Below are 22,182 nucleotides of genomic sequence, written 5' to 3' on the forward strand. Positions count from 1 at the left end.
CTACAGCGGTTTGGCTGACACTTATCAAATGTGGCTTGCCTCATGTTCACCTACGAACTGAGAGTAGCCAAAATGAATCACATCACAGTCCCGGATCTCAAAGCAGGCTAGTGATCTAAGGCCAGCACTTAGAAATCCCCGGGCTGAGTCTTCTGAGTCCTGGGGCTCTGTTCTCGGATATACATGTACATTTTTCAAACTGGGGCTGTATTTTGTCCTCACCAAAGCCTGGCATTGAGGTGGTTCTTTAAGCTCTCTGTTCTTCCTTCTTGAAGATCAATACCTTGTTTCTTAATAGAACCCCCCCCCCTGTTTCCTGTCTTACCAGCAATATAAAGAATTTTTCCTTCTAACTGAGTGTTTTAAGCACACTCAGGAGGTTGCTGTCTAATTTTCTGAACATTCTCTTTTGAATTCTCCAAGAGATTGAAGAATGGTCTTGTTTTGGTATAACCTCTGACTTATTAGTTCACCTTACATACAACAGTTCATTTTCTTTTTCTTTTTATATATCTGCACTATATTACATCATTCCCTCCCCCCCTTCTCCTTCTGTGTACCATCCATTCCTTCTCAAATTAATGGCTTCTCTTTCTGACATTATTGTGATACACACACATACTCTTACACTCTCTCTCTCTCTCTCTCTCTCTCTCTCTCTCTCTCTCTCTCTCTCTCTCTCTTTCTCTAAATACAATCTGCTGAACCCATTTAGTATTGCGTTTATGCATCTGTTTTTAGGGCTGACCACTTGATATTGGATAGCCAATTAGAGAGCTCATCCCTGGGGAAGACTGACTCTCTCTCACCATAATTAATTGTCTGTAGCACTTCATCTACAGGTGGAGTCTTGTGAGACCCCCCCTGCCCGTAGCCAGCCGTTCTTTAACAAATACATTGTGTACACTGTTATGGGTAGAATGTGACGGGTCTCCAGTGGGTGTATCTGTTTGAACACTTGATCTACAGCTGGCGGGCTGGTTGGGAAGGTGATGGAATCTTTGGGGTAGGAGGTATGGCTTTCTGAAGTGGTTCGGTGAGGATGAGCCCAGCCTAGTTGGGCCTACTTCTGACCCAAGGTCTCTGTTTCCTAGTCCATCGAGATGAGGAAGTTGCAGGATAAACTCCTACCCCACAGACTGACCCATGCCCACCACTGTGCTGTCTCTGCCATGATGGACTGGTTTCCTCTTAAGCCATGGGTTGAAATAAGCCTCTTCTTATTTTCCTTATGAGCTGCTTCTGCCCAGTATTTGTCACAACAATGAGAAAAGTGACACACTGAGTCTCTAGTAGGGTCTCCTTTCTCAGGAAGTTGACCGAATCTTAGGTAGAAATGGCATCCACAGGCAGGGCAAGAAGATCTCAAAGAAAGACATGAGCACAGGGAGATAGATGTCTTGAGGGGTTCCTGAGAAGGGGCATATTAGATGGAGTCGGGGCCTCAGGAGGTAGAAAGGGGACAGGGACAAGGACTCATTCAGCAAAGTGCTCACCTTGCAAACATAAAGAGCTGAGTCTAGGATGTAAAAGGCTAGGCATTCTGGCACGTACTTAAAATCTCAGCGCTGGGAAGGTGGAGGGAGATGGAACCCTGGGGCTGGGTGACCAACCAACCCAATATGCTTGGTGAGTTCCAAGTCAGTGAGAGATCCTATCTCAGAAATTAAGAGATGGTGCCTAAAGCATGATACCAAAGATTGTCCTTTGACCTCTACATGCATGTGCACATGAACCTGCACATACACACACTTACAAACATGCATAAACATGCACAAATATGTGCACACATACACACACACAAACACACACGCACGCACACCACATATGCGTGAGGTAGAAATGATTTAAGGGCAAAAGATAGTCACATGAGACCATTTGATATCCTAATTAAAGATAGCATTATGCCTCATAACTGCTACTGATAGGTTAGCCTGAAGGGCTGAAGTCAGGGTCAGGTAGCTTTTACCATATTGTGCATACAGGAAACCAATTCGGGTGTTTGAAGGGTCTAAGGAATGACGTTCAGGATCATCTCTTAGAGATTGCTAATGGGGTAATAGTGTGTAGTGGTCGTAAGGTGAGAATTCGGAAATAAGTTGCCTTGGTTTCTATACCCATTCTCACACATCCATGAGATACCGAGGGTGTATCAAACAGATAAGCGGCCCAGTGAGACGGCTCATCGGGTACAGGTACCCGAGTGCAATCCCTGAGGCCTACACAGCACGAGGAGAGACTGACGGACTCCCTCAAGTTGTCCTCTCAGTTCCACAAGTATGCCATGGCATGCGTACACAAAACCTGATAAGGTCAAAATCTACATAACATAGTCCATTTTAAAAGTGGATTCCTGCCCCCTTCCTACCCAAGGCAGAATTGTGAGTTCCAGCTTATTTGGAATAAGGGTCTTTGAAGGTGTGATCAAGTCAAGGGTTTGAGAGAGAGTTCTGTGCCATCAGCTGGGCTGTAGATACTATTAGAAGTATTTACTATTAGAAGTAAACACTATTCAGAAGAGAGGCATGCAAAGCTTGGATGCAGAAGAGATGGCATTGTGGCTGTGGGGACAGATTGGAACGGCTCAGCCCTAGCCAAGGAACCACCAGAGCCACCAGGAGCTGGAAGGAGCGAGTACCAGGCTCTCTCCCAGATTCTGGAGGGAGCCCAGTCCTACTAACAACCTTGACATACATTTCTGACCCCCAGAACCATGAGACAATGGATGTCTGTTGTTTTCAGCCACCAACATCACAGTGGCCTTTGTAGGTGCCTCAAGAAACCAAATAAGCAATACTAGTTGTTACGGGAGTCAGGGAGACACAGGGATCCCCATCTGAGATCCCATTTGTGATATTAGAAAGTCAAGTTCAGGGCACAATTGTAATCTAGCAGCAGTTATTTGACACTCTGTTTAGAGGCCAGTTCCTTGGGAGGAAGTGGGCACGTTGTTCCAGAACATAGGAAAGAACTATCCACCTGCAGCCAATGCCACAGACTCTGTGAGGCCTGGAGATGTGTTCTGCTGTGGCATGGGGTAGAGGAACATCACTGGGCTTTTTCGTGGTCTGGATGGAGTCTCTTCCAGGTTCTGCCCCTTCACTTTGATTCACTGTAACTTAGACTCGTTATCAGCTCGCAGGTGTGGGACTGTGGGTCCCTGGTGGCCAACATAAACACTTGGGATAACTAAAGAGAACCTTGATTGTTTTCTCACACATACACAGAAGAAACAAATGATCAGCCCCATTTTCTTTCTTTTGTATTTGAGAAATTTGATTAGCGTTGACTTCATTAATTATGCTGAGATTCATTCAACCTTGACAGCGACAGAACTGGCGTCTACACCCCTATTCTGAGTAAACGCGCCAGGCTAAAGCCACACATGAGCCTTTCATGCGCAGACACCATTTAATGTCACCACAGAGCCCTCTGTTTACCTTTGGGGGACCGCATTCTCCCTCGGAATCTCGGGTATGAGTTTATTTGGGTTTTTCCTGGCACTGGCCTAAAGAACCCCTTTCCAACACCTCAGCCTTCTCACTACTTTCCTGCTGTGGCTGGGTCACACACACTGGTAAACCCCAAGGGCTTAAAACAATGGAATATGTTTTTCTTTTTACAGTTCTGAAAAATGGAAGTTCCAAATCAAGGTGTGAACAGGGCCATACGCCTTCCCCATTCTCTTGGCGATTCCTTCCTCATGTGCCTTGGCTTGTGGCTGCCTGGGTCCAGCCTCTGCCTCTGGTTTGCCCGAGATTTCTTTCCTTGTGTCTTTGTTTTGTATAAGGATAGGTCATTGTTTAGTATCCAACCTTGACTCAGTGTTACCTCGCTGTAGTGGATTATGTCTGTGATATATAATATATATAAAACACTGGGTGTGAAGTTTCTAAGTCAGGTCATATTCTCTAAGGTTTTGAGGGGTTGTGTGTCTTGAGGGAACACAATTTAGCTCACTGTAGGGCCTAAGGTTCGGAAATGTACAGCATCTATAGCAACTAGGCAAAGTAAAGCATCTGTGGTTTGTTAATATAAAAGCATAGGGAAGGTGGAAGAGAATATTGAGACCATCCTGTCTGCTGTGGGCGGTCCAGTTAAGATCACAGTTCCGCTGGGGACAGCGACCCATCCTGAGCTCTCCTGCTTTCCACTGAGACTACTCCAGCAGGACTGTTCTCTACAGATGGATCCAGGTCCCATGTCACCTGCTGTTTCTGCTGACATGGCCACCTGTCTCCTGGCCCAGGGCCTTTGTTGTTTTGTAGTTCTCTGGATATTTGGGGATTATTCCAAGGGCTCCTTTTCTCCAGGTAGATGTATTTCTCCGTAAAGGGTCACTCTCCCTGACCCGCCCCACATTCACTAAGGTCACCGCTGGCTGATTGCCATCTTTGCATCTGCATACTGAGCTCTAACGTGGCCCAGGAAAGCAAGTTTCTGTGTCATTTGTACCATGTCATTACCTGTACAGACGAGTCATCAACCTCATCATCAGTTCACCAGTGTTGGGTCCTTTCTATCCGCAAGAAAGGGCACTGCTTCCCTTAGTTTCCTGTTCCATATTTTGTGATTGCAGCTACCCACAGTCAGAGAAATCATAAATGAGAAATCCCAGAAAATAAACAGTTTGTAAGTTTTTGTTTGTTTGGTTTGGTTTTTGTTTTTTTGGGGGGGACAGGGTTTCACTGTGTATCCCTGGCTGTCCTGGAACTCACTCTGTAGACCAGGCTGGCCTTGAACTCACAGAGATCTGCCTGCCTCTGCCTCCTGAGTGCTGCGGTTAAAGGTGTGTGTTACCACTGCCCAGGCAGTTTGTAAGTTTTTAACTGAAAGCTGTCCTGAGTTTATAATGATATTTCCTGCATCCCCCAGGATCCAGACCTGGATGTGAAGCATCCCTTTGTCCGGGTCACTCACACTGTCCGTGCTAGCCCGCCCTTGCTCTCTGAGCCAGAAAGCCTACCAGAGCAGTTATCTCGATATCACAGTGTTTGTGCTCAGGTAACCACTATTTTGCTTAGCAATGCCTCAGAGCACGAAAGTAGTGATTTGGGGGGAATTCTAATATGCCAAAAGGGAAGCCAAAAAGTGCTTCTTAAGTAAAAAGGTGATCATTCACCATAGATATATATGTTTAGAACAGACAGCAAGTAGGAATTTGGTACTAATGTTTCTAGTTTCATGTGTCCATTGGTGGGGGGTGTGTCTTAAGACACCCCCCTCACACACTACTAAAATTTGTACTGTAGCCGAGTATCACATTACATTCTACATTCTCAAACTGCCATGTTTCTCCGTAGGAGATCCATGTTTCTCCGGTCACTCACTAGAAGATTCTGTACAGGTTAAACCCCCACTACAGACATAGGGCCTTTGTCACCGTAAACTATCTCCGCTCACTCAAGATGACATCCCCACCATACTGGAGCAAGATTGGGCTCCCGACTTGCCATAGCTCCTTGCGGTATCTGTCAGTCTTGATCCCAACCCCAGATCAGCCGCTCATGGTCAGTGTAGTCCTGTGTAAGGTCCTTAACATCCCCAAACTCAAGTGTGCATGTCCCCAGCACAGTTACTGTGAGATCTTAGTGAGATGGGGAATGTCCACCAACGCTTCCAACATAGCCGCTTGTGGTCACTGCTCCGTAAATCTGCCCACGGTGATTACAAGTACTGTCGATGGTACGGCCGAGGAATGGGTGTCTTCCAGCACCATGCAGATTCAAGAAGATGCCCTCTGGATCACGTGGCTGTAAGAGCATCCCTCCAATCAGGTAGTGTTTTATGTATGGAGTATCCCCCCCCCCAATTTTTCACCCTTTTCTCTCATTTCACAGGAAGAGTCATTCTTCCCTCTCAAAACTGACCGTCTTTGTACCGTCAGCCCTGCCCTCCCCACCTGTGCAGAACCTGATGTGAAGTTTCCGTCGCCTCTCCCTTGGCTGAACTCTACAAACTCCATTTGTGCCTTTGCTTAAAAACCTGCTCAGCCCCGCAGCCCACTTACCGTACTGTTTAGGGGTGGTGAATATGATCAAAACACACTGTACAAGACTCTAAGCTCTCAAAGAACTAATAAAAAGACAATTAATAAGTAAGTAAATAAAATTTAAAGATGCTGTCTACGGCCATACCACCCTGAACGTGCCCGATCTCGTTTGATCTCAGAAGCTAAGCAGGGTCGGGCCTGGTTTGTACTTGGATGGGACACCACCTGGAAATACCAGGTGCTGTAGGCTTTAAAAAATAATTAAAAAAAAAAAAACTTTAAAGATGCTGCTTATATCTTCCTTTCCCATCAAACTTTGTGAACTCTTTTAACATTTATTAATTGAACAAATAACATATTTCGTAAGCACTAACAGATACAATGGCAGGTCCAGGGAGCTGGATAAGGGATGGTACCTCCATTGTCTGGCGGCGTGGTCTCAAGCAAGATCCTCAGCCACCCCCACCCCACCCCCGTTCTGGCACTTGCCTAACCTTCTTCCTCATGCAGCTCACCTCAGCTTCTCTTCCCTGCCCAGTTTCACTCTCTAGAACAGCCCATTGTTCACAGCATGTCGCCTGACTAGCTCATGCATCGCTTTTAGATCCCAGTGCAGACATTGTTTCTTTGAAGAGACCCTGCCTTGCCCTCAGCTGTTCCTTCTCTTGTCCAGAACACTACTTGGTTTCTAGCTTTCCCTCCTCAGTCTCTGGGCTGCCTTTTGTGTGTCTCTGTGGTGCTAAGGATGGAACCTAGGGCCTCATGCGTACTAGTCAACACTGACTAGACCTCACCTCTCTCTTCATTCCACCCAAAGCCTCACGGGAGCAGGGGTTATGTCTTAACTAGTCATCCCATGCTCATCTGCCAGCATGATGTCTGTCTGATGGTAGTCGCCCATGATAAAAGAAAGGGAGAGACAAAGGACGTCTTGTAAGAGTCAGTCAGTCAGAGGGAAGAAAATAAGGTATTATGACATGTTGAGCAGAGTGTCATGGTGGAGTTCCTGTATGTTTGGGGAGCAGAGGACAGGAGTGAACTCACAGAAGTGTGTGAGATAATCAGGAAGCACCTCCGTGAAGGCAGGTAGGCGTCAGAATGAAGGAAAGGGGGAAATGGCATCCTGGCAAAGGGAAGGCTTTACAGAGACATGGAATAACTTTGTATTCAGAATTCTATAGACTGAGGCAGGAGAAGCATGAGTCCTGGGCCATCCTGGGCTACATGGCAAGACATAGTTTAAAAAAGGGGGGGGCAAAAACAACAACAAAATTCGTGAGTTAGAGAATTTCATCTGTGAGTCTGGAGAAAAGGAAGCTTGGAAAGAAATAGCAGCAGTGAGACCCGGCACATTGTTCACCATACCGTGGTGGACCTGGTCTATTTCCTGTGGAACTGAAACGTCTGGAAGGAGCCAGGGAGAGGGCTTTAGAGCAGAGCCATGGTGTGATTTGATTCCCATTTTAAAGGCTGCGTTAGGCATCTCGGACTCCCTTTTTTGGCTGGTGTGTTAGAGAATGGTGTAACTATTTTAGAAAGCTGCTTGGCAGCTTCGTACAAAGCAAACCATAAGCGCATCCAAAAACCCGACAATCCTACTTAGATATTTACTCTAAACTGTTGAAACTATATATCCAAAAAAGACTTATGCAAAAATGTTCATAATGCATTTTTGGAAAAACTAAAGCTGAAAATAGGTGAGTTTTTCATATGCAGGTAAAAGGGAAAGAAGCTGTTACCCATCTATACAGTTATGCATGCCTGCAGTAGAAGCGTAGACTAGCACTGAAATTCATGGATGTTATGTTAAGCTAAAGAAGCCATACATACACACAGCCGGGCGGTGGTGGCGCATGCCTTTAATCCCAGCACTTGGGAGGCAGAGGCAGGCGGATCTCTGTGAGTTCGAGGTTAGCCTGGGCTACCAAGCGAGTTCCAGGAAAGGTGCAAAGCCACACAGAGAAACCCTGTCTCAAAAAAACAAAAACAACAACAACAAAAAAAGCCATACACACAAAAATCTCTCCTATATAATCCCTAAAAATCCTACCTAATTCAAAAGCAGCAAAACCCATCTATGGTGCTAGAAATCAGAATGGCAGTTGCCTCTGGCAATGTGGAGCAAAGGGTCAGAAAGGAATGTTCTAGGAAATGGAATTTTTTTTTTTTTTTTTGGTTTTTCGAGACAGGGTTTCTCTGTGTAGCTTTGCGCCTTTCCTGGAGCTCACTTGGTAGCCCAGGCTGGCCTCGAACTCACAGAGATCCACCTGCCTCTGCCTCCCGAGTGCTGGGATTAAAGGCGTGCGCCACCACTGCCCGGCTAGGGAAATGGAAATGTTTTAATATGTTATTAATTTGGTCTTTGTGTGTGTATTTCCTGTGTATGAGTACAGGCATGCACATGCCATGACATGCATGTGGAGGTTGGAGAACCACCCTGGGTGCTGGTCTTTAGCTTTCTCTTCATCTGAGACTGCGCTGTTTGCTGCAGCGCCCCCCCAAGCTAGCTGACCCCCAAGATTCCAGGATTCTCCCATCTCTGCTGCCTATTTTGGAACACTGGGATTCAACTGTCGGCTGCCATGTCTGGGGATCTGAACTCGGGGCCTCGTGCTCAAGCGCTTTACCCACTGAGCCGCCTCCCCAGCCCACGTTTTAAATCTTAATGGAGTTGGCAACCTTGTTCCTACTCATCAAGCCGCGCATTTAAAGTGTGTGTAACTGTATAAAAATTACTCTTCGGATTTCAACTTCCTTGAAATCACTGTGGAAAGGGTAGAAAAGAGAATTAAAAATAAACTTGGAGAGGTGCACACCCAGAATTTAAGCAGTGAAAGTGAGGCAGGAAAGAGGGGTGGAGTTTCTGGATCATTAAGGTGGTAGACTTCGAAAGTAGATTGGAGAAGAGAGGGTAGAGAAAACTGGTGGTGTGGGTCTATTGACAGAGAAAACTGTTTCCGGAGGAGACCTTTGGTGATGGGAGATGAGCTGAGTTTTCAGAACAACTGGTTGATGTATCTCTTGGGCATTATCTCTCGGGCAGCTATGGTTCTGGTGGGTCAGAGATACAGGCAGACGGACATCAGGAAGGAGATGTCATGGAGGCCGTGGTGAATGGGAATGTGTGTAGACTGAACAGAGACAGGAGCTAAAAACAGAGCCCTGGAAACCTTGACATTTAAAGGGCAGGAGAGAGAGAGAACCCCTGAAGGAATTTGAAAAGATGCTCAAATGTCTGTCACGTGGCCAAATTAGCACAAAGTGGTTCATCAAATATGGAGGCCCTAATCCCCAGTGCTACAGAGGAGCAGAGGGTCCTGAGCACCAACCCAGCCCCACTACCTGAGACCCTCCAGGCTCCTCCATCCCCTCCTCATGCTATGAGAATGTTTGTCCTAAAGGTGCCCAAAGCCCTCCGGGTCTCTAGATGGTTGACCCGCTCACAGCTGTACCATCTACATGCTCTGCCCTTACCCGTGGCCTTTGTGACCCGATAGGTCCTTGTTAGCCTCATCAGGGCACCTCTTCTTGCCCCTTGAACACAATCCCTTCCTAAGTTTCTTTCCTCCCTTCTCTTAGCACTCACTGAGATGTATCCTCTGATGTATCCTGTGCTCGGTGCTGAGGCTAAAAAGTGGAGAGTGGGCCCGGCTTCCTGGGAGTTGACAGCACAGTTACAGAAAATGAAAACAAATAGCTTCAATAATATAATATGATAGAAAGTTATTATCGGGGTATCCTGGAAGTATGGAGGGACCCTCTGGGCTGGGGAGACGGCTCAACCAGAAAAGTGGTGGCCATGCCAATACAAGCACCTGAGTTCAGATCCACGTGTGTAGATGTGTGAGAGGACTCAGCGGGTAAAGGCACCCGCTGCCAACTCTGACAACCCAAGTTTGGTCCTGCAACCAGCACGGTGAAGGAAGAACACTCAAATGTTGTCCTCTGACCTCCACATCCGCTCCTTAAATTGGGCGTTGTTGGGGGGGGGGACGTGTATACTGCCAGTGCTGAGGAGGCAGAGACGGGCTAATCTCTGGCACTCACAGGCCAGCCAGTCAAACGGAATCTCTGAGCCCTCGGCCAAGTGAGAGAACCTGTCTCATCAAAACCAAATGGAGAACTACTAAAGAAAACGCATAGCCTTGACCTCTGGCTTCCACGCGCATTCACACGTGTGCACACACACAAACACATATGACTGTACACACGTACAGGAAGTTAGGAACAAAACAATAAATATAAAATCATAGAGACATGGAGGGGACCGTATGTTGAGGTGGGGCAGGTCCCCCAAATCATCTTGCTCTAGTTGTAGGATGTGTGAGGTGGAGGTGACATTGGAGGTTAGACGTGTAAATGGAGAGAAACCACAAAGTGTTACGAACAAAACTAAAGAGTTGAAACATTTTCCTAAGAGCAGTTGGGAGCCAGCTGGGATCTTGATTAAAATAAATGGTCAACAGATTTGGAGAGGGGAGGAGATAGGTATCGGAAGGAAGGACAGATGGACAGAGGCGGCTGGGGGCACAGGGCCCAGTTAGGATGCTGTTTCAGTCATCGAGTGAGAAGTAATAGAGTCAGAATTAAAGGAACAGCGTGAACAGAGAGGGTGAAGTTCCAGGCTCATGTCTGATACAGCTTTGAGAGGATTTAGCAACTGGCTGGGGATGTGAGTGAAGAAAAGGTTGAGGATGTTGAAGTTCTTCAGTAGGGAGAACTGGGTGGATGGTGATGTCATGAACCCAAAACACCATCATAGGATTAGAAACACCCTTTGAGCAGAAGTGAAACATGAATTTGGGGGCTTAGATAGCTCAGTGGGTAAATCACTTGCTGGGCGAGCATGGGGACCTGAGTTTGGATCTCCTGCACCCACAGAAAAAGCTGAGTTGTGGTAGTGCATGCCTGTCCCCTAACACTGGGAGGAGGGGACAGGGAAGTCCCCAGCTGCTCACTGGCAAATCTTGTCAATTGGTTCAGGTTCAGTAACAGACTCTGACTTAAAATTTAAGATGACAAACTATTGAGGAAGACTCAGTGTCTCTTGCCTCCATACACACATGCATAGGCATGTGTATATGCACACCACACACACACACACACAGGCTGTGTTATTCGGTTGGTGCTTTGTGTTGTTATATGGAACCACTGTGCTAGCATTTCAGAAAGCCCATGTAGGGAATGCCATCAGTGGGCAGAGGTGGAACGTTCAAGGATAGCGGTGTTGAAGGTTGTGAAGAGGAACTAAACACCCGGAAATGATTTCAAAGGAAAAGAATAAAGAATGTTTGATGCACCGAGAACCAACCACATGGGGAGTTGTAAGAACCCTGGGATGATCACTAATGTCAGTTTCTACAGATATGAGTAGGATTTCAAATGCCCACTAGGTTTGGTAATTAGCCACCAAACACAGGGAAATTATTTTCATTGCAGGAAGGTGTTGGAGTGGAAAGAGAAAAACTGGAGGAGGTCAGTATAAAATGTAGTCATTTCAGTGTGCAAAGACTCAGAAATTTTCCTTCCCATCTAATTTGCCAAAAACATTTTTATTTGAGGATATACTTCAACAAAGAAAGACAAAGGAATTAAAAAAAAAAAAACAAAACCAAACATGGATCCAGGTTAGGATGACAGTTGATCAGCAGACAGACCCACAGAGTAACATGTCTGACATTGACCACTTAACAGGAAAACTAGATATTTTGATGATCATACTATACTTTTTTATAAACATCTGTTTCTACTTTCCATAAGAAAAAAAATCAGTAAGAAACCTTTGAGGGACAGAAGGGAAACCTGTGGAAGAAATTGAAGACTAAATACGAAGCAAGTTAAAATGGAGCATGCGTGTGAGGCTGAAAAGGCGGCTCCACCAGAGGGTCAGAGCGCTTGTTTGCAAGTCCAAGGACCCGAGTTCAGATCTCCTGCACCCTCATAAGAAGCTGGGTGTGGACATCAGCACTTGTGACCCTGGGACTGGGAGGGGGTGTGTGTGGAAATAGGAGCATTGCTGGGACTTGCTGGAGGGCCCAAACAACAAAGAAAAGAAACACAGATCTCCAAGTTCAGGGAAAGACCTTGTCTCAAGGGAATAAGATGAATGACAGAGCAGGATGCCTGACATTCTCCTCTGGCTCCTGTGTGCATGCCTGTGCACACACAAGTACATATACACCGCACATACATGTGTGTCTGCACATGGACACAGTGTGGTATAATTTTGAACAACATGATGCAGTGTAAGACAAAGGAAACATGCAGTTGAATTTCTCCATCTGATGATGATGCCCTCCCTGGCTTTAATGAAATCGTGCTATATTCCTTTCTGCCGTGGTTTACTTGCACGACCTGATTCTGCAGGGCATATAATAATATAAATGCTATTTGTTGGTCTTCAGTTCAGATCCAATGTATTAGCAATTTTGCAACATATATAAGACTCTAATTTTGGAAGTCTAAATGGTTTAGACAGTGATGTGTGAAAAAGTATTAATACAGCTAATTGAAATTGGAATGCTGAAAAGGATATGAACGGTAGAACAGTCGTCCTTCTCTGAGCCGGTGCTGGGCCCTAGCCACTGTTCTGACTTTGACAGGTTACTGGGTTTATAACAATGCTAAGAGTTAGGTTCTTATTTCCAGTTTCCAGGTAAGCAAGCAGGTATGGCGAGGTGAAGTCACTGCCCAGTGTCATGTAGTTAGAAAACAGAAGCATTGGAATTGGTACAGGTTCTGTGGCTCCCGGATCTTCATTACACTGGGCTTTCCTGCTTCCCTGGGAGAGGGAGAGAGAGGGATGCAGATGTCAGCAACCGCATCCTCCATCCTGGAGGGGCATGTGGTACTGAACCAAACTAAGACTGGACCCTAAAATTAACATGTAGCCTAAGTGGTTGCCCTTGCAGGTCAGAGCTGGGAGTGGGAGACCAAGGGGAAAACCTCATCTCCGTCACTTTTTGTACTGTTGAACCATTGTCACTGTGAGTACGGATTACTCACTCTCATAATTCAAATCCTGACATGACATGGTGGCATACGCCTCTGTTCCCAGCACTTTGGAGACAGAGGGCAGGCAGATCTAGGTAAGTTCGAAGCTAGCTTGGTCTACATAGTTCCAGGACATCAAGAACTACATCGTGAGGCTGTAGTCTCCAAAATAGCTAATAAAAAATTCAGAGTCTCCATTCAAGGTCCTGTTAAAAAGTTCTCTCCAAAGGCTTCTCAAAAGCTTGCTCTACCCTCTGGGCTCCCATGATGCTCTACTGCCCCTGACTTCACTGCAGCCGTCCTTGGAAAGGCTTTAAGGGCACTGTCGGATTGTCCTGCCTAAGGTGGGTCTCGGCCATCGGTGAGTGGACTGGATGAGTCGCTGTCCCTAACACTAGACTGTCACTCTTTCTTCCAAGGCAAAGAACTTGGGGGCTATAGCTTGTGGCCACAAGTGAGCCATTTTGTTGCCTCTGTGGGAGGAGATGGGCAGAGACTGCAGAGTGGATGATCTGTTGAGCCTCCATCACAGAATAGAAATGAGTCTTGGCTCGTTAGGTTCAATGCCATCATTTCGTAACATAGAAGGAGAAACTGAGGCCAAGTGGTAGCAAGGACTCAAACTGAACTGAACTTTCAATTACAATAGCGGAATTAGCTCATGTTTTAAAGTGTTTTGTTTTTCTAATGACCAAAATAATATATAGTCAATGCCTACCTTGGATTTTTTCCCTATAGTCTCTATTTCTAGCTTGGCTTTGTGCTTTTGTTTTTCTTTTAATGGGCTTATTTTGTGTCATAAACTGGCACAAATTCCTTCTGGATGTCACTACATGACAGATAGATGGATGGGTGGGTGGATGAGTTAAGGACTTTCCCAGGATCATATATGGTTGGTCAGCAACAGATCTGAGACCTAGCAACCATCACTGTGGAATGTCAAGCTGCTGAAGTACCTAGTACAAAAGAGCTTCAGGGTTGCCATGACAACTGAAGTAGTCCTCTAATTTCCATCCTCTGCATAAGGGTCAGACTCAGAATGCTATTTACAGGCACAGAGGTTACAGTACCCATCAGGGACTGTTTGCACAGACTCCTCCTGCTGTGGAATCAGCAATTTGATAAAACAGGAAGGTGGACCAGATCTAAAAGATACGAGCAGAGAAAGGTGTCCAGAGAACACAGTCCTTCAGGAAACCTGTCATGAAGAGGTAGGAGGTAGACCCAGCTCCTGTCCTGGTTCTGAAATTAACCCATGGAGTGAGTATCAATAAGAAGTCGCTTATCCCACTGTGGGCCCTGGTCTCTTTATCCATGAAGTGAGTTGGTTGGGCTAGTCCCTTGGTGACATCTAAGGTTCTTACAGTATAAAAGCACCCAGAAAGAAGAATGTCCCGTCAGTACCATAGAAGGCCAGACCTGGTGCCAGAACCCTTGGCTGGACCCACGTGGAAGGAATGTCCTTGCGCCCTCTTCATCACCCACACACTTTACTTACGTTATTTTATGTTTCTCATTGTTATACGGCCTCTGTGCCTCAGCTGTCAAACAGTGGGAAACACTTCCTTAGGCAGTTGCTTTTGATCAGGCAATGTCTTCTGTGGCATCCCCACGGCAGGCACTCTCCCTTTCAAATGAATTTGCATGTTCACAAGTTGGTGCATGTTGACAAATTGGGAGTCTTGCCCTCGGACCCCAGTAAAGAGCTTAAGAGTTCTCTTTGATGGTGTTCATCTCTTAGACAAACTGTACATTTTTCATCCCCTTCTGCCCTCTGGCACTGTAGATCTGAATACACAGAACACCAACCATTCCACAGCCTGAATGCTATGCTGGCTTGACCTTTCCCACCGAAGAACTTAGTTCCTCACTTTTGAAGGCAGCCTCACTCAAATCCTTAGAACGGAAACAGGGCCCAGCTAGCTCCATTAGCAGAATGTAACACCAACGCCGGACAGCACCACCCTCCCAACCCCTGCCCCACCTCCTACCCCTCACCCCGTTCCCAGTAGAGGTTCTCTCCACTGAGGCCTCTGGAGCTGGGCTTCCACTAGCTGCAATTCTCCTAGCAGTTTGGTCTTCTGGACTCTCACCAGGGAGGCCTCATAAGCTCTACTTAGAGCAGTGGTTCTCAACCTTCCCAAGGCCGTGACCCCTTAACACAGTTCCTCATGTTGTGGTGACCCCCAACCATAAAATTACCTTCATCACTACTTCGTAAGTGTAATTTTGCTACTGTTACTAACCATAATGTAAATATTTTTTGGAGATAGAGGTTTACCAAAGGGGTCACAACCCACAGGTTGAGAATCCCTGGCTGGCAGCATTCTAGGGCCTATCTAGAATGTCTTCAAAGTCTTCTTCCACATTCTGCCTAAAAACAATCTGGTCAGGTTTATCATATCAACAATTTCACTACTCACTACCAGTATTCTACGTTAGTTACTTTTCTGGCTGCTGGGACAAAATGCCTGGTGAAAGTGATTTTAGGAAAGAAAATTTTATTTTAGCTTCCAGTTTGAGGGTACGGTCAGGCAATCATTGTACAGCTCCAGCTATGGCAAAAGGAATATGAGGCAGCTAGTCATATTGCATCCAGTCAGGGAGTTGAGACGTATGATAAGGTGCTCAGCTGGTGTGGTGGTTTGAATGACAATGGCTGCCCTAGACTCATATGTTTGAATGCTTCATCCCTGGTTAGTGGAACTGTTTGGGAAGGATTAGGGGGTGTAACCTTGTTGGAGGAGGTATATCACTGGGGATGGGCTTGGAGGTTTCAAAGGCCCACACCAGGCCCAGTCTCTCTCTTTCTGCCTGCTGCCTGCTGCTAAGGTTTAAGTTCTCAGCTCCTGCTCCAGGGCCATGCCTGCCTGCTTGCCTGTCACCATGTTTCCCACCATGATGGTCATGGACTAATCCTGTGAAACTGTAAGTAAGCTCCCAATCAAATGCTTCCTTTTATAAGTTGCGTTGGTCATGATATCTTTTCACAGCCATTAAATAGTAACTAAGACAGATGTTGATACCAGGAACTGGGGTATTGCTGTAACAGGTCTGGCCATGCTGTTGTTTGGAGAAATGTGGAAGATTTGGGGACTTTGGATTAGGAAAGCAGTTGAATGCTGTCAGTGGGGCTTAATGGGCCCCACTAGTAGGAGCATGGAAGACAGCCATGCTGAGAGCAGTGTGGGCTGTGGAGGCCCAGCTCAAGAGGTTTCAGAGGGGCATGATATTAGATACTATCCTTGTGATATTTTGGCAGTGTAGCGGCTCTCTGCCCTTGTCCTAAAAATCTGCTGGAGGCTAAACTGAAGAGTTTTGGATTAATGTTGGCAGAGGAGATTTCAGGACAGCCTAGCATCGACTGTGTCACATAATCATTAGTGGTCACTCTTGTGCAGATCTATAATGAAAAGGAGCAAGCAGGGCAAATGAAATATAAAATGCACAATTTGAGGTGAAAAAGAGAACCAGGAAATGTAGTGTTGGATGCAAGTCCTCTGCTCAAAGAGATGAGAAGTTTAAAGGCCTGAGCCAAATCTAATAAAGGGAGTGGTGCCCTCAGGGCAGGACCCACCCAACTAAGGTTCTGTGAAAAGCAAAGCTTACCTGAGAAAGCATCAACAAGTCAATGTATTACATATATATATGCATATATATATACAGATACTTACATATACAGTATAATTACATTATGCAAATGTAATTCAAGGAGGGGGCCAGGTTCCAGCCCTAGCAGGCAGCAGAACTTGGCAATCATGTGCTTCTAGCTTCATCAAGAAAAGTACAAGAAAGGGGTTATGGAATAAAGCCACTGAGACCATGTGCCCAACAGGGGAGTCCCTGCATAATGGCCCTGAAAGGCCATCGCATGAAGCTGTGAAGGTGAAGCCTGGATTTTGTTGGAGATGCCAGAGCTGTGGGACCCCTGCTAAGGAGAGCTGCGGAGAGGGTGTGGAACCAGCCAGAGAGAGAAGCAAAGCTAGAAGGAGCAGGAGATATGAAGAGCCATCTAACAAGCTACATTAGACATTAGACACAGAGGAGAGAACTGGAGTTTGCCCTGCTGGGTTTCAGCCTTGCTTTGGTGTGATATTTCTTCACTATGCCTCCCATTCTTCGGTTTTGGAAGGGTAATGTGTATTTTGTGCAATTGTATGTTGGAAGTATGTTACAGTGAAAAGATGGCCTTGATTCTCAGAAGAGACTTTGGACTTTTATGGTTTTGAGACTGAAAGAATGTGGGGCTTTTTGAAGTTGGACTGAATGCTTCTTGCATTATGGTCTGGCTACAAGTTTATGGGCCCCCTATAGGCTCATATGTTTGAACCCTTCATCCCCAGTTAGTGGAACTATCTGGGAAGGAATTAGGAGGTGTGGCCTTGTTGGAGGAGGTGTCACTGAGAGTGGGCTTTGAGGTTTCAAAAGCCCATGCCAGGCTCAGTCTCGCTCTCTTTCTACCTGTTGCCTGCTGTCAGGATGTAAGTTCTTAGCTACTGCCCCAGCACCATGCCTGCCTGCTGCCACACTCCCTGCTATGATGGCTGTAGCACGAATCTTAAAGGGTCTTATTAACAAAAACAAACCTGGAGTCAGTTAGTCGGGTCAACGCTGAAAGATCAGAGAGGCAGAACAAGCCACAGCTTCCTCACCTTGCCAATTCCTCAGCTGATCCTGTTTCCTCAGTCTGGAAGCCTCATAGATCTCAGTTGAACTATGCTGCTCCAAAGCCTAAAGGCTTAACCAGCCTCTAGTTCCTTGTCCTCACGCCTTAAATACCTTTCTGCTTCTTGCCATCACTTCCTGGGATTAAAGGCTCACTTTCTGGGATTAAAGGCGTGTGTCACCATGCCTGGCTGTTTCCAATGTGGCCTTGAACTCACAGAGATCCAGGTGGATCTCTGCCTCTGGAATGCTAGGATTAAAGGTGTGTGTGCCACCATTTTCTGGCCTCTGTATCTAGTGGCTGTTCAGTTTTCTGACCCCAGATAAGTTTATTAGGGTGCAGAATATTTTCGGGAACACCATATCACCACAGATGGCCATGTACTAACCCTCTGAAACTGTAATCAAGGCCCCAGTCAAATGCTTCCTTTTCTAAGTTGCCTTGGTCATGATATCTTTTCACAGTAATTGAACAGTACCTAAGATATCTGGCACCCTTTTTTCCCTTTATGTTTCAGCCTGGGACCCTGGTCCATGAGATGACCCACATACATTCAGGCAGGTCTTTGCTTCTCTTCTCAGGTGTGCCCTAATCTAAATTCTAAATCCAGTCAAATCGATAATGAGAATTAGCCATGGCACCATTCCACTCTGGTAGGTGGTAGAGCATAAGAAAAGCACCCTGAAGCTTGGTGCATCATCATTTCCCTGCTCTGACCAGATGCACACTCGGACTGGGGGTAGAAGTAAGGGCCTGGGAATGCACTGCCCTGCTCCAGGGCCTGCCTTCCGCTGAATGGAGAAGTCATGAACTACTCAGGCTACTTGAACCAAAAAGAGCATTTTTCTGTGTGCAGTCAGAGTGGAGCCTTTCTCTTACTGCATGAAGACAGAGGCTCAGGGCATGTTAGCAGTGCTGTGAGGAGTCCCTGGGATGGAGGGGTGGGCTGGGTTGCAGATGATCTACAGTGTCTTTCTGTCCATATCCAGACCCCGTATGCTGTGTCCCTGACCTTGGGCTCTTTGTGAGCCGTGTACCCTCTAACTTCCCTACCTTCCTGTACTCTCTTGCACCATGATGCATGCATTCAACGTAAGTTGGTGAACTCAGGACAGGCTAGGAAATCTCTGACAACCTTCCCTCTGATAGACAATGGGGCTTGCGCCAGAATGTGGGGATTGGTGACAAATGGTAAGATCTGGGGTGTGCTCTGAAAAAAGCGCTGATAGATTTGCTGACAGACTGGATGTGGGATGAAAGGAAGGAGGAATCGGGGTAACTCCGAGCCTCTGGGCCTGAGTCACTGGAAGGATGTAGTTGACATTAATAAGACGGGAATGGCAGTGGGGGCACATTAGACATCCCAGTGGAGATGTCCAATAGGCAATCTGGGGTAAGGTCAGCGATTGAGGACAAAGATGTGCCAGTCATCAGGCAGAGCTGTACTGACCAGTAGAGTAGCTATCAGCCACACGTGGCTCTTGAAGTTCAGAATGAGATAAAAATGCAGTTCCATAGTTAGACCTGCCGCATTTCTGGAACCGGACAGCCACATGCGATGTGTGTGTGTGTGTGGGGGGGGGGGTAGCTACACTGAACGGCACCCATGTTGACTATTTCCAGTTTCCTGGGAAGTTCTGTTGAACAGTACTGATATATTTTGAGTCTCAGTGACTCTGTGAATGAATGATGGAGAAAAGGGAGCATTTAGAAGCTGGAGAGAAGTGGAAGAGAAGCCTGTGGAGGCAAGGTAAACTCCAGGAGGGAATGGATTCCTCCATGCTCATGAAGCATGAAAATGGAGGGAAGGAGGTGTGGCCGCGGCTCCCGAGGAGGATGGGACTCACCAGGCCAGCGGCTGCTAGGAGGTCAGGTAAATCAAGGGGCAGTCGTTGGCAGCAGATTTAATAAGTAGCTCACTGGCGACAAGACTGGTTTTGAGGCAACAGCGCACAAGACCGAGGAGGAGTAAAAGGGGGGAGCGAACAGAAGAGGAGGGAGGCCACACGAGAGTCACACCTTTCCAAATCCACGTGCCCTGACGGAGCAGGGTAGGTGGCGCTGCAAGGCAACACCAACGGCTGCCCTGAGCACGGGAGGAGGGGCGCACCCCATGGGAAGCATCGAGATCAGTCTCACGGAGAGGAAGAAACGGACAATGCAGGAGTGAGGAAAGTCAGTTGAGAGAACTGTGCGGGATGAGTAGGAAAGGGGGTGGGTGGAGTCAAATCCCCAGGCAATAGGGGTGTTCTAGGCAAGGACAGAGGACAGTTTGGCCCCAGAGCGGCGGCAGGCAGGGGACAGCCTGCGGTGGTGGTGGGAGTGTGCGCAGGTTCGCTGGTGATGGCCTCGATTTCCCCAGGGGGAGAAAAGGTCACCAGCTGAAAGTGTGAACAGAGGCTTCCTGGGTCTGAAGAGAGGCGGGAGGGTGTAAAGTCGTCGTCCTGAGCAGAGGGAGAATGAGGGGGTTGGGCTCAGAGGCTGGGTTGCCGAGCTCTCCCCAAAGCCAGACTCTGTGTTCACATAGGCAGTTGTTTGTTGTCACAGCGTTCCTTGTGTTTTCCCATCCCGCTGTCTGCTGGGCCAGCTGTCTTCCTCCAGGCTGCGGCATGGGGCTCCCTGTTCGTGATGATCCTTTCCCGTCTTACTGGGTCCAGTCCTCTCCTATGCAGCCATTCTTTGCCTATGCGTCCACTACTCTAAGGTGGAGGTCAACAAACATTTCCTGAAAAGTGACAGATAGTAAATATAGTTTCAGATTCACGGGCCATATAGACTCTCTCACACCGATAAACCCTTGCAATACAGAAGCAACCAGACGACATGTCAAAGATTGGGCATCACTGTGTTCTAATAGAATCCTATTTGCAAAAACAGACAGTGGGCTGAATTTAACCTGTGGACCATAGTTTGTCCTGCTCAAAGTGATGACAGGGATGAGGTCTCAGTTATCTCTGGAGCCTCCACAGCTGACATGAATCTGGGTACTGGGTAGGGACTGAGAAACCATTTGAGCAGACGAGAAATGAGTTGATATGTTCAAATAAGGGCTTAGGGCTGTCAAGGTGTGCACGCCACAATGTTCCGGCGCAATTGTCAATGGTCAGCCTTTCTGTACTGTGTATATGGAAACATGGGAACATGAGCCCTGGGTGCCCAGGGGGAAAAAAAAAAGGTCAGAGGTAGTTTTGTGGTGTGTCCTATCAATGCCGAGCTGCTGTCCTGTCTAGGCAAACTTTCTCCTAGGTTCCTGAGTACACAAGCTTCCCCTCCCCAGTACTTGAGGCTATCTATCCACTTCCCAAATAAGTGTTGTGTTCATTCTGACTTACTGTTCCTGTTTCCCCTCTGGCCCCCAGCTCCTTGCAAAGAACAAGTAGCTTTCAGGTACCAATCATATGCAAGGCATGATGGGAGAATCATAGACCCATCCCTTAAGGAGCTTGAACATCCCATGGATTCTGTCCTTTGCCCATTGTGATGGCTATCCTTGGTTGTCAACTTGACCATCCCTGGAATTAACTAAACCCCAAGCAGCTGGGTATACCCATGAGGAATTTTTCTTGACTGGATCATTTGAGGTGGGAAGATCCACCTTAAATCCAGATCATCTGAGGTAGCAGCCTATATAAAGGAATTGGGAGAAGGAAGCTTTTGCTTTTGGCCTGCTTGCCTTCACTCTGGCTGACAAATCATTCCTTCCCTGGCATTCGAGTTTACTTCTTCAGGATTCCAACATACACTGAAGACCAGCTGAGACATCCAGCCTCGTGGACTGAACAACTATTACATTCTTGAACTTTCCCTTGGGAGACAGCCATTGTTTGCCTAGCTGAACCACAGCTGTAACCAACTCTACTAAATCATATATACATACATATATATATATATATATATATATTTTTTTTTTTTTTTCTATAAGTTCTGTTTCTCTAGAGAACCCTGACTAATACAGCTACCAACGATCTCCTGGCCTCCTCTTTAAGGCTTCCCGTGGAACCCCTACACACCTGATTTCCCCTTTCCTTTCCACTTGTTTTGTTAATTGACTAAAATTATATACATTTATGATATACAAGATGATATTTTGAAATATGCATACATTATGGAATGGCTAAATTATATACTCACTACCTCACCTACTTATTCCTTTGTACTCAGAACACTTAGAATCTCCCTTCTTAGCAATTTTACACGTCCAACCCATGATTATTAACTGTAGTTACCATGTTGTGTTCTTTTTTTCTCCTCCTCAGTCCTGACTTCTGGTGGGTTCTCTTGGGTCTGAGTGCAAGTGTAGATATTTTCTTCTCAACACATCACACGCACTACCAGAGCCCAGTGGAAGCCCACTCTAAGTTCTCTGAGGTCAGTGGTATCCAATGGAAATATAACTTAAACACATATGCAGTTCTAAGTTTACTAGTAGCACACTCACAACATAAAAAGAACCATGAAATTCACGTCAGGCTGGTGAAATGGCTCAGTGGATAAAGGCCCTTGCCACCAAGTCTGGGACCCATGTAGTAGA

At 46.6% G+C, this 22,182-nt stretch overlaps 1 protein-coding gene, 1 long non-coding RNA gene and 1 other non-coding gene across 14 annotated transcripts in view; 2 read left to right on the forward strand and 1 right to left on the reverse strand.

The window, feature by feature from the left end:
- Tmem266 (transmembrane protein 266) overlaps positions 1-22,182 on the forward strand; it is a 118,278-nt gene that overhangs the window by 18,023 nt on the left and 78,073 nt on the right. Inside the window, exon 1 of one of the 11 annotated variants that reach the window (XM_042280974.2) lies at positions 13,941-14,196. The exons of 6 other annotated variants lie outside the window; for them this stretch is intronic. The gene's annotated coding sequence lies outside the window, so the exon portion shown is untranslated. Of the gene's footprint in view, positions 1-13,940; positions 14,197-19,252; positions 19,402-19,689; positions 19,827-20,120; positions 21,497-22,182 lie in introns of those variants that run through there. 4 more of the 11 variants (XM_076576317.1, XM_076576321.1, XM_042280971.2 and 1 more) reach the window with 4 other exon arrangements.
- Positions 6,124-6,242, forward strand: LOC121831275 (5S ribosomal RNA). The gene has a single exon (XR_006074645.1). It is a non-coding gene; the product is annotated as a 5S ribosomal RNA (ribosomal RNA).
- Positions 11,527-21,510, reverse strand: LOC143274256 (uncharacterized). 2 transcript variants are annotated; one of them, XR_013052751.1, is made up of 4 exons: positions 20,984-21,121; positions 19,499-20,376; positions 14,484-14,612; positions 11,527-12,773 (listed from the first exon to the last, which is right to left on the reverse strand). It is a non-coding gene; the product is annotated as an uncharacterized LOC143274256 (long non-coding RNA). The 2 variants fall into 2 exon arrangements; XR_013052750.1 differs by lacking the exons at positions 11,527-12,773; positions 14,484-14,612 and having other exon boundaries at positions 19,541-20,376; positions 20,984-21,510.

The sequence above is a fragment of the Peromyscus maniculatus genome, chromosome 7, assembly GCF_049852395.1.
Source record: "Peromyscus maniculatus bairdii isolate BWxNUB_F1_BW_parent chromosome 7, HU_Pman_BW_mat_3.1, whole genome shotgun sequence".
NCBI classification, from domain to species: domain Eukaryota; kingdom Metazoa; phylum Chordata; class Mammalia; order Rodentia; family Cricetidae; genus Peromyscus; species Peromyscus maniculatus.